This window comes from Geospiza fortis, unplaced genomic scaffold (genome assembly GCF_000277835.1).
Source record: "Geospiza fortis unplaced genomic scaffold, GeoFor_1.0 scaffold662, whole genome shotgun sequence".
In the NCBI taxonomy this organism is placed as follows: domain Eukaryota; kingdom Metazoa; phylum Chordata; class Aves; order Passeriformes; family Thraupidae; genus Geospiza; species Geospiza fortis.
Genome location: NW_005054450.1, coordinates 1,101,238 through 1,113,284, shown reverse-complemented (window position 1 = coordinate 1,113,284; position 12,047 = coordinate 1,101,238). Strand labels below are relative to the sequence as shown.

The window sequence follows — 12,047 nt, the reverse complement described above, 5'->3', positions numbered from 1 at the left end:
CCGCGGTGCTCTCGGCATCCCGGCCCTCGCCTGCGAAAACGCCTCTCGGACAGTGGTTACCAAAGGGCTTCCCTCGAGGGTAATCCTACCTTGGCTAAAAACTGGGTTTCTAGAGCCTCTGAGGCAGCACTCGGTAACTTTCAGTGTACATGGGCGGTATTTGTTGGCACACGTTAGTTTTTTACCTGTTGGGAAGATACGTGAGAGAGGGACAGCATCACCCTCCGGATCAGAATGGATCAGAGACAGATGAGACGTGATCCTCGTTTCTGCCTAACATCCAGATGTGTTTCATCAGGGCATGTTTGCCTCACAGACTCGGGTTTGCTTTCTCTTCAAGAAGAGAATATTTTGCTCTGTTGTATATCATCTTTTATTTGTCCATTTCTCATCTTGGCATGTTGAACGGGATGAGCTTTGATGCTCTGTGAGATGAGGATGAGACATTCTGCAGATGTGAGGATTTAAAAAAGGAATCAAAACACCATACTCCAGCAGACTTTGGAGGCAAGTTAGGTGTGTTAGTTCACAGGCTCCTGTATGGTGAGAGGCATGATTAGAGAGTATTTAAGAACGTATTTTTAAATACATTTACAAAATCCTAATATATTTATTTTTTTGGCTGCTGAACTCACAGACTTTCAATTTCTTTTGGCCTTGCTTATTTTTGGAGCTCATGTGTGATGTGAAATAGCCTGCTGAAGGAGAATCTCTATCTAAATGGTGAAAAAATGAGGCTAAACATGTACTTCAGTGGAGTTTATTCTGAAAGTACAGGTATTCAAGGTGAGGGAGCATACAGAAAATACAGGCTGGTTTTCTTACCAAGCTGCAGGCCACTTTTGCCTTGACAAACAAGTTAATTTGGAAAATGGTGACAGGTGTACTTCCGATACATTTCTGTTGCTTCACTTTGCCCTTAGCTAAAAAAGCATCACCAGTTATTGTATCTTTGGCATAGTGGGAGAAACTGGCAGCTCCCTCAGTGTAATTTAGAGATGTTGGAGATCTGTGTGCTGTTTTAGTTGGTGTGGTACACAGAAATAGTAAATCTCTGAAGAAGGACTGAACAAATGCAGGACCAAAGGCCATTTATGGAAAGCTTAATTGGTAATGGGTTGGACCCAAATCTGCTTTAAAGCAATTTTCTCTTTTAGTTCATTGTAAGCCTTGCAACAAGTTTTATGGGAAAGTTACACAGGGCAGAAAAGTGCTTTCAGGATTCTTCTTGAGGTCCAGTGAAATCTTCAGCAGGGAAAGCATCCCTGGGCTGGCAGGAGTCCCTGTGCCATCAGCAAGGCTGGGGCTGCCCTGGCAGGGGCTGTGGCACAGTGAACAGGAGCCCCTGTCCCTGTCTGAACAAATTAGTTATTGCTCGTGTCACTGACAGAACATGCTGTGGAGTGTTTGGGAGAGCCAGTTCTGAATCCCAGGTTTTTGGGAAATCTGTAGCTGTGTCCCTTTCTGCTCCCCTCCATCCTTTCCCCCATCCAGGGTTTGAGAGTGCTTCACTTTGCAAGAGGAGAGAGACGTTTCCAAAACAATTTGTGTTGTTTTCTAAACAAAACCAGAAGTGAACGGAAACAAAGCCTAGATTTTGTAACTACTAACAATGACTGTCATACATATCTGCTGCCAAAAATTAAAAATCATCCTGCAGTTGCATATGGGCAAACAGAGGTAACACCTAAAAGTGCCTGATGTGGTTAAGCTGTTCAGGGTTGATGCTTTGCCTAGGAAACAGCTTGTCAGAATTAGATCTATTTATATGTGTTTAATATAAGATTTTCCTCTCCAAAATATTTGTCATCTGTAACCAACACAAACATTTATGTTTTTTACCAGGTATTTCAGTTCCTAAGTTGGTTGTTGACTACAAAGCACCCTCCTGAGCATCTGACCTAGTTTGAAGCATCAAACATCCACCCAAGTGCTGTGCACAGAAAGGCAATAGGCTTTGGGAGGCTGCTGTTGGAGATGCTGGGAGAAACTTCCAAGAGAATTTTTTCCAAAAAAAAAGGATTTGGTATCAGAAATATTTCTATACATGCACAGGCAAAACTGTACTTCTTTTTACTGCAGGCTGTCAGCAGATTGGTTTTCCTGCTTAAATCCAGCAAGGACGGAGGCAGCTGCTACAGCTGCACCACACCATCGGGTGTGTAGTGCAGAAGTGATTGGGAAAATTGCAATCCTGCCAAATGTGCCAAATGTTTATGTTCTTGGCTAAAGCTATTGTGTAACTAGTCCCAGTTTTGATGGTGATGTGCACCAAAGATACAAATTATTGGAATGAAAACATTGTCACCTATTCCACATCCAGTGTTGCTAATTCAATGGTCTTACTTCTAAGTATGAGGGAGAAATTATATGTAAATGGGTTTGAAAAGTGCTGAAAACTTTTTACCAAGTAACATCATTTAGGAAAAAACCTCCAAACCACTTTGTTCAGTGTTATATCTCTGAGAATGGAGGATTCTTACAGTTCTTTTTCCCTTTGAAGAGCTGTGCCCTGTCCATGAGCTTCCATTGGCACGAGAGTGCAGATAGAGCAGAGGGAGCAGAACTAGAGGTGAGAAGACATCAGAGATCAGCAAATTAACCAAAACCCATCAGTTAGTACTAGAATGAGGAGAACACTCTCCTGACTCTCAGATTTATTTTCAGCCTTAGTGTTGAGGAAGAATTATATAACAAATGCTCGGAAAACTGAGGAAAGCTCATTCTTGTTTCTGCTCGCTCCTTGTGATCTGACAGAACACTACAGAGCTTCTGTGTGGTTTAAATGTCAGTCTGAATTCAGAAATAGGAGTCATACTTCTTGCTTTTCAGTAAATACATCCAAGGTTTTAAAGTATCAAATCTGCCAAGCCTATTTCTGTTCTCAAAAATAATATAGATATAATTAGTCATGATATTTAAAAACAAACAAGACAGCCTAAAAATCTCAAAACCCCCTCTAATAATTTCAACTTCTTGCATTATTGGAATTCCTGTGACTGACTAAATGAACTGCTGATTGGGGAACAGAGGTGGAGTCAGTAAATTTGTACAACCATTCCAGTTGTCTCAGGACATTCCATTTTATTCCATGCAAATACACAGACCAGGAATTTATTTGATTTTTGCACGAAGTCCATTTTCTCTGTGTTATAAGGGCAGCTAAAAAATATGGAAACAACTTAGGTAATCAACTCTGTTTATGACCATGACCAAGCTCAGAAACCTTCTGACTCAGTTTATCCTTCCATAAAATTAGTTGACTACTTCACATGAAGGTGGAGATGTTTAATTAAAGTGTAATTGTTTTGCCTCTGAACTCATCCAGGTCCTGATTCAATGCACAGTGAAGTCAGTGAGGAGCTTTTAATTAATTTCCTTGAGCTTTAAATAAGTACACATAGACGTGCACCCTTAAAGGAAATGTGACCTAAATTTTTACAGCAGAATTGCTGTAAAGGAGGAATATAAATCCTGAAACAGCTTAAGGTAAACTACTGAAGGAAGGCTTTTTGTAGAACTGAGGAGGGGAAGTGCAGCTGCAGGGATCTCTGGTGCCTGTTGCCATTTTAATGTAATTTTAGTTTCCTAACTTTGAGTGTGTTGGATCTTATGTGGATAACTGGAAATTTCTTTGTGCCTTGGCAGCTTGCTCATTTGGTCGGGGGAGGCAATATCAGACTTCAAGATAAACATAGTTAACTGAATGTTTATGCAAAACCAATCAGCAATAACACTTACAATATAATTAACTTCAAGAGTTGATGCCAAATTGAGAAAAATAGGAGCATTCATGTCTTCTTAGCTGCCTTTTTCAGGAATGTCTGTAGATGCCAAATAATACTCGTAGGTTTATGTGGAATTCGTGAAAGGTTTTACGCTGAACTTCAGAGGTCAGAAACATCAGGTTTTGCTAAACAGAACTTTTATTGCTGAAATCTTGGTCAACAGCTACAATGAACTTGGTAAAATAAGCCTTTCACAGTTCACATCAAGCTGCAACCATTCTGTTACTGTTTCACTGTTTAAATTCTTAGTTCACTAACTTTTCATGGGTTCATTTCATTGCTCTTGGTAGCTGCAGTTTCAGATGTAACTGCTATCAGCTCCTGCCTTTTGTTGAGCAGCTAACCATAACAGAGATGTACCTAATTGTGCTTATGGTTTGGCAGAAATCTGCCTGCTCCTGCAGTCATTCTCTTTGCCCATTCTGCCTTAAATTGGTGGTGGCTGGGTACAGTCCTGCTCCTGGGATCTTGCAGTGGTTCTAACTTGGGTAAGGATCAGCCACTCTCGAGCTTTGTTGTGAATGGTCTCTGGGCTAACTCCTGTTGTTACTATCATTATGTATTGCAGTTTGATTAGTCTAAATTAGTGTTTTTACATGTGGTTGCCTTTGACATGTGTGTTGTGTCCTTCCCCTGTGCTCAGGAATTGCTCAGTCCCAGAACCGATGGGGGCTCGCTGGAGCCCCCCAGGCCCTGCAGTCCCTGGGTTTTCTCTCCAGCCTGGTGTGTTTGTTCAGTGCTGAGGGGACTCTTCAGCTCTCACACCATTGACCTCCTGCAGCTTTATGTCACAGCTCAGGGAGTTAAGGTAACGTTCAGAATTGTGGCTAGGCAGGAAGGAAATTGCATCCATTTTCCTGAGAAATACGAAGTCTCTTGAAGGCAAGATTTCCTTCCTTGCAATCCCACTTGGCCAAAACATAGGGAAAGCAAAATGTCCGTGGTAAAATTGGTGTGTAATCAGGAATTTGTTTTAAACTAGTGAATGTTAAAAGTCCTCTCTTAAAACTGACTAGGACTTCTTTCCTTCCTCCCTCCTCTGTCCATCAGATATCTTTGTAGCACAGTATTGTTTGGTGACCTAAGAAAGGAACAAAAATCCTCCTCTTGTGCTTTTTGTTTCTAGTAAGTCCTTCAGAGAAGAGAGAAGCTGGCATACTCTACTGAGACCAACCTATGGAACACTGTCTAGGAAAAGCCTTGTGCATTATTATTTGGTGAAGGTCTTAGGAGCAAAAGTCCCATATTCTCCAGGAGCACTGCTGCTGCTCACGGGTCACTGAGGAGGCAGAGTTTGTGTTCTGCTTAGCACCACAGACATGATCAAGGCATGTGGCCGTATTAGACAAAGAGCCATTAATTCTTAGTTCAACTCACAGCAAGAGCTATTAATAATAGATCTCTTTAAATGGTTTTGGAAATTAAACCTTGATTCAGAACTGAAACCTCTTCTTTGTTTTTTTTGGGTTATTCAGAGTATCCATGGGGAAAGCAGCACAGAAGTTTGGGTTTTTTTTTCCTAAAGAGGCAAGATAGCTAGGAGACATAAAGGGCCATATTTGTCACATTTTACAGCAGATTTTATTGATGTATGAGGCCAGAACACTATTTCATGTTGCTGTCCAATGGTTACACAATTTTGGTAGTAAAGAACTATTAATCTGAGAGTCTCTGGTCCTAACAATGTACTTTGATACAATGTTGCAAAATACTAAAATACTAACTAGTCACCAACCTAATAACAGCTCACATTTTAATTGCTTTTAAAAAATCTTGTTAGCCATAATCTTTCCACAATAACAGATTTATAGGCATTTGCAGTGCGAAATGGCAGTGACCTGGCAATAATGATGTTCAGATGTCACTAAAAATTACAGGGCAGCACACTGAGAGTGTAGATCCTGTGTAGATGAGTACCAGAGAAATGCCTATAAATACATATATAAAAATATGTAAATATATGTACACACACAGGAGAGAGAGCCTTTCTGTGCCACCACGTGTGCTGTCTGCCATTTCAGGTTAAATGCACCCAGCACTGTGTGTGTGGGATGGGAGAAGTTGGTCACTCCAGAAATGGCGCTGAAATCTTCTCCAGAAATGTTCTGTTTCTGAAATAAAATATTTACAGATAGATCCATACAAAGCTTGGCTGTACTGCTCTATTTTAATGATGGATGCTGAACACTTTTTAGCAGTAATTCTTCAGTGGAATACCTGGTAATTAAATCCTTGGCTATCTGTCATTAATGCCTAATTTCCTGCCTAGAAGATTTGTAGCTTTGTTTTAAAAAGGAGAAGAGCCCATGGTTGGGACAAGAGCAGCACTGTCCATGCAGCTGTTGGGGACCATCGTGAGTAAAGTACTGGAACTGTCTCTTGGACTGGGGTGCAATTTGTGTGTAAACTGCTCTTTATAAAGTGCTGTCACTTTTTAAAGAATTTTTGACACATTCATCTTTGAAGTGTGAATACCTGTGTGAAATGAAAGGCTTCTTTTCAGGTTTTGTTGCTGTTACTACGTTTAATTTCAGAGGCTTCAAGTGACTGACGTGAACTACCTAAAACCCTGCGCTGCCTCTTTTAACTGTGTGAGATGTGAGAGTGTCTTGCCCTTGAGAGAAGGGGGGAAATCATCTGGTTTGTGTGTGTCTGAAGGTCAGGAGGAAATTTTTAATTTCATTAAAGTGGTGATTATGATGGTAGGATTTTTAAAATTTATTTTTTAAGTCAGCTTGAGCATTGATGTAAGAACTATTTTGGTATATTGGGAAGCTCTATGGAATGCACTTCATTGGTACTTTTGGAGCCCATTTTGAAGCTCTGAAAGGTGTTCCAGCACTGGGGAGAAAACCCCCTGCTTGTGTTCATAAATATTTCATGAATAAATGGCAGTGTTTGGGGCTGTTTCCTGTCCTCCTTCAAGAAGGAGGACTGTAGTGTCTCGTTAAAAATTTAAATCTAACATTTAAGAGATGTGAACCTACCACATCTGGGAGTTCCAGCAGTAAATTGACCTAAATCTGACACTGGGTTCAGATTCTGAAGTCAGCTAAAAGGTAGCACTGAACATAGAAAGGAAGACAAAAAAAAACCCGTATTAAATATTTCAGTTCATACTGTTCACCTATAAATAGGTAGCTGTTATGAATTCTTCATTGTATCCCTCTGGAGATGGGAATTAATCCAGTCTCCAGCTGCCTGTGACTGAAGGTCATGAGTCAGAATGAATTAGAGGAAAATTTGTAGCAGGGTTTTTGCAGACTCTGGTTCCTGACTTCAGGTTTCAGGCTCCAGCTTGGAAGGTTTTTTGGGCTCGTAACTGTTCTCTGAAAAATGTCATTTGAAAATTAACAAGGCTTAAATTAGGGGCAGGATCCCCTTGCACTTCCAAGCTTCCCAGTATGACCATGCTTCAGCGCTGAAGTGCTTGGTGGTGGCACTGTGGAGGGGAATGACTTAACCTTGATAATGATATCAGAGAGTCAAAGGGACCCTTCCTGCTGCTCTGAACTCCACTTGTGTGGAGCAAAGGGAACCTGCAGTGCTCGGGCTTATTCACCATAACTCCTTAGCTGAGCTTTATAATCCTTTCCCATTAATTGAGGGTTTTCACTGCCTTCAACAGAACCAGTCAGATTCGACAAAAAAAATAAATTGTAGCTGAACTAACTCCTGTTGGGTTTCTTTTGGCTATAACTGGAAATGCTACAAGATATTAAAGAGGTAGTCAGCTGTGACTTAGGCTTTAAAGAACTTGCCAGATGGCTGCTGTAAGTACCCTAAATTATTAAGACTGAATATGTAAAATACTACATTTCCAACAGCTTACTGCCTTTGTATTTTTGTCCCCCTTAGTTTAGGCTGTGCAGATTCCTCAGCTGCACTTTGTGTTTTCCCATTCCAGTAAAATGTGGTCATTAGGAATTTCAGCATTACAGAGGACTACAGTGTGGGGGAGAGTATGAAATTTGAAGGAACAAAACTCATGTTGCTTTCTCATTGCATTAAATAAGCATGGCTTTAAAACTGAATGGGATGCTTAAGTAACTTTGTTTATGCAAAATTTATAAAGATGCATTTTTTTTAGCATGTCTCTTTTTCTGTTGAGCTGTGAAATTTTTGTTTGTTTATTTAAAAAGGTGACAGGAGGGGAGTCAGAAGAATTTGGAAGTTCTTAATTATGAACTTACCTGTGACATTGTCCAGCAGAAAGTCCCTTCCAGGTTTTGAATTCATACCAGTGTAGGTGGAAGTGAAGGAAATAGAGTTACAAATCTGTAATTTTCTGTTGCTGTGTGTTGGAATCTTCTTCTGAAGGCGTTCAGTCAAAACAGTTCTTGCTGGTGAGGCTTGAGTTTCCTGAGGAGCTGTTTCCATCTGTTGGTAAAACAGACAAGTTAAACTGAGACTGAGTACAGATTTCTCCTGTCTACATTTTTTTGAAATGAAACCCCAATAGCTGATGTTCTAAACCTAGTTAGGAAAGAAGAATAAAAGGGAAGACTAACTGCAGTTACAGTATTTTTTCATGATGTACTGTTGTGTTTGGCATCAGTGATTGAAGAAAAAGCCACTGTGGTCTTTTAATTCATTTTGGGAAGAAATATATTTTATTTTCATTAGAGACTTTTCAGAACAAGGAACAATGAGGAGAGGTGAGGAAATTGGAAGTGGGAAAATTGGAAGTACTTAGCTATTACTTGGGTAATATCCTTGCAGAGTAGCCCAGGTGTTCTTAGGTGTAGAAGTACCTCCTCCACCTGCTCATTCCAAACCCATGTCTGGTTTCCTCTGCTCTCTGACTTCCTGCCTTGCCAGACCTGCAGCTTCAGTCCAGGGTGTTGAGTGGGAAGGTGCTGCTCGTGCTTGGTGTGCCAGGGGTGCACAGCCTCTGCCCAGCCCAGGAGAGGCTTTGGAAGGAGACAGATGGGCATGTCAGGCGTTCCTGGCTCTGCCCAGTCCGCATGGTGGGCCTTGCTGAGCTGGAGGAATTCCTGGGATCCTCACCCAGCCCTCTGCAGGCAGCCTGGGGAGGGAAGTGCTGGCCTGCAGGACAGATTTCTGTACTGCTGGGCAAGGGGAGGGGTGTTTCCAGACTTATATCTTTGCTGTGGCAAAGCTGAGCTGGCAGGGTTGGCTGTAATATATAGATCTTTGTTGTTTGTTATTCTGTCTTGTGAATCATCTTAAAAGTAAATGAGAACTAAATTTCATTGCCTGTGCCTGGCAAACAAGGGAGAATTAGGTGACCCAATTATGTCCATTTGCAGTGTGTTGGATGCAGCAGGACAAGCTTGAAGCATTTATTCTTTTAACAGAGTTTAGTGAAGAATTCAGTCATTCCTGGCTAACATTGCAGCTTTTGAAATGCACAGGTCAGTCTTTTTTGTGAGAAAGGAATGGAAAACTGGCACTGGGGAGTAGATCCACGTTTAGCTCCAGAGGTGAGCAGAGGCAGCCCAAACTTTCCTGTTGGCTCTGCACATCTGCCTCACCCTTACCTGGAGATCAGTTCCAGATCTGATATAGACAGTGCATTCTCAATGGCTTCAGCCTTTGGCCTCTCTTCCTGCAGTGCCAGCCACACAATTCCCAGAGATTCAGCTGAGATCCCATTACTTCTCTGCTGAGGCCAGGATCTATCAGTTGGGTTTTGTCTGAAAGCTTCCTAAAGAATGCAAAGCTTGAATGCAATTCATTCTCAAGTGATTGGGAATGTCACTGGTATGGCCAGGGTGGAAATCTTGCAGCTGAAGAATGGCTTGATTTTAAAAAACCTTTAAACATAAAAAGGTTCTTATGTTTAACAGCTCCAGACAATGGTGCAGTTTTTTGAATTTTACCTAGAGCATGTTCTAAAGCATGCTGGGAGTGAATGTGTATTGAATTAAGGATCTTTCTGGGCTTCAGCTGAGTATGTTCTGTAATTCTTTGCTCGTTTGTTTTCGCAGGGCAGTTCTCTCATACATTTTTCCCAGCTCCAGTCACTGATCAGGACAGCACACGTGGATTATCTGATCTCCTGTGGTTTTTAGAAGCAGGTACGTGTTTTGTTGGTTGGGGATGGGGCAGTGACCACTCATCCATGAGCCAGAAAGATTTGTGGGGGCAGGGAAATGCTGCTTAAGGAGCATTTCATAATGAGTAGCATATTAATGCAGCTTTCTGGAGAGAACCAAGCTGATAAGTATTTTGAAAAGATTTTTCAGTCCTTCATTTGCAAATGTGGATCATGCTGTCTTCTGGGCATGGACCAGCTTTGTATGTGGGTTTGGAAATTTTCTCATGTAGCATATGCTGGGTAATGTTGTCATCCTAAACTGTGGCTTCTGAAAGCTTTATGTAACAAGAAAACAGAGATCTGTTCCCATTTCTCATGCTGGGGTCTGAGTGCTGTTTTAAGACCTTTGTCTTTCTGCTTCGATGTAATTGAGTAGGAAGAGCTGTGGTGGCAGGGTGATTGTGTGGTGTGGGGAGAGCAAAGTGCTGTTGCTCTGAAAGCTTAGTTTACCTCTCTGTGCATATTTTTTGAGCCATATTGGGTGTTTTTTTCCCCCCATGCTGCTTCCTAATTGTGTGAAGCATTCACTGAATGGGCAGGCTTTAGGATTTTTATCCTTCCTGTTAAATAGGTGACTTCGTGACAAACCCATCTTGGCTGGAGATTACTTCAGAAGAGCCAGGCTTGGATAGAAATTCCCATCACCCCTTTTTAAAGTTGGAAAATTAATAAACAACTGGAAGATAGTTATGGTGGAAAACAATGAATAGTAACCAAACCAGGTCTGGTAATACCTGATGTGCAGAGCAGTGCTGAAGTGGGGTCTGCCTCGTTTGCATGGGGGCAGCTGTGGCATTTTCTTGGTGCTTGTGGATGGTGCCACCTACTGATATCCCATCCATTTTGTTTCATTTTTAAACAGTAGATGTCTTCCTGCATTTCAGTTTTTCTTGTGATTTTTCTTTCCTAGGTTGATTGGTTACTAGTACAGCAGCTTCCCTTTTCAAGTACAATATTTTTGAGAAGTATTTACAATATTAAGAACCAGTCCCAACCTTTCAGACTGACTGGATATCTTGATCAATGTTTATTGTTTTATCAGTCTCTGGATGTGTATAACTTAACGTCTCTTGCCCGCTATCTTATTTTGTTCATTGCCTTACTATTGGCATCACTTGTTAGCACTCAGTAAATTGCACTGTGGAGTATAAACCCAGTAGCATAATCCAATTTACTTACTTGAGTTGACACTAGGCAAAATTATGGGTTTGTTTAATTCCCCCTTCAGAGAGCAGTTTGCTGGTTGTATAAAAAGCCCCAACAGTCATCACCTTGCACATGTACAGGCTGCAGGTTTCCAAGCAGAGCCATCTACAGCAAATCAGCTTCATGCAGATCTTCCCACTGAAACATGTTCAAGAAGGACTGGTGATGGATCTTTCTCACTTGTTCCTGCTGTTATCTCCTTGCTCAGTAGTGTGGGTGGCAAAGCCTGTCCCAGCAGCTGCTGCTGAAGTTTGCATTACTTCTGACTCACTCAGGAGGGCCTCTGTGTAATTTTAAACGGTTTCCACACCCAGATTACTTTCCCTTAAAAGTAATAATGGAAATGAAGGGAGAGGAGAGGTTGGTAATGACTGCAGGAGAACATTACTGGGAAAACTGTGTTTGAACCTGCTGGGATCAGCCTTCCCTATGCAAGCCTTGTGTCGTGTGTTCCCTTCATTACTGGGGGTCAGGAAATCACATTTATGGGCTGGAGTAGGACCAGACCCAGTTCTGGGAGTGAAAAGTGATTGAAGACCTGTTTTGGAGCCACTTCTGAAGTGTGTGTGGTGCAGGAGTGGCTGGGTCACACCTCCATCCACTCATGGGAGCACAGAATGGTTTGGGTGGGAGGGGACCTCAAAGCCCACCCAGTGCCAGCCCTGGCTCTGCTTGTGACACTGCTGCAATTCTGTGTTTTTTGAAGCACCATTACTTTTTACATTTCAGGTTAAGGTTTTTACTATTCTTGATGTAATAAACATGGTTCAGGATGGTTTTTAGGAGTAGCTGAAGAGAATGCCTGAATGTTTGGGGTTTTTTTTTTGTCATGGTAAACACCCTGTTGTGGAACCTAAATAATTACCAGATACTCATATAATAATCATGCTTTTTGCAATAGAATTTGGATAGCACAGTCTGTTTATTCCAGAACATAATTATTTTTATTAAAATAAGAAGCAAAAACTCAACTTGTAAATGATACTCTT

The 12,047-nt window shown here is 41.4% G+C and overlaps 1 protein-coding gene across 1 annotated transcript in view; it reads left to right on the top strand.

Moving 5' to 3' along the window:
* The window catches only part of CTNNBIP1 (catenin beta interacting protein 1), a 19,888-nt gene that overhangs the window by 715 nt on the left and 7,126 nt on the right, over positions 1 to 12,047 (top strand). The window contains exon 2 of the mRNA XM_031062536.1: positions 9,743 to 9,832. The gene's annotated coding sequence lies outside the window, so the exon portion shown is untranslated. The remainder of the gene's footprint in view (positions 1 to 9,742; positions 9,833 to 12,047) is intronic.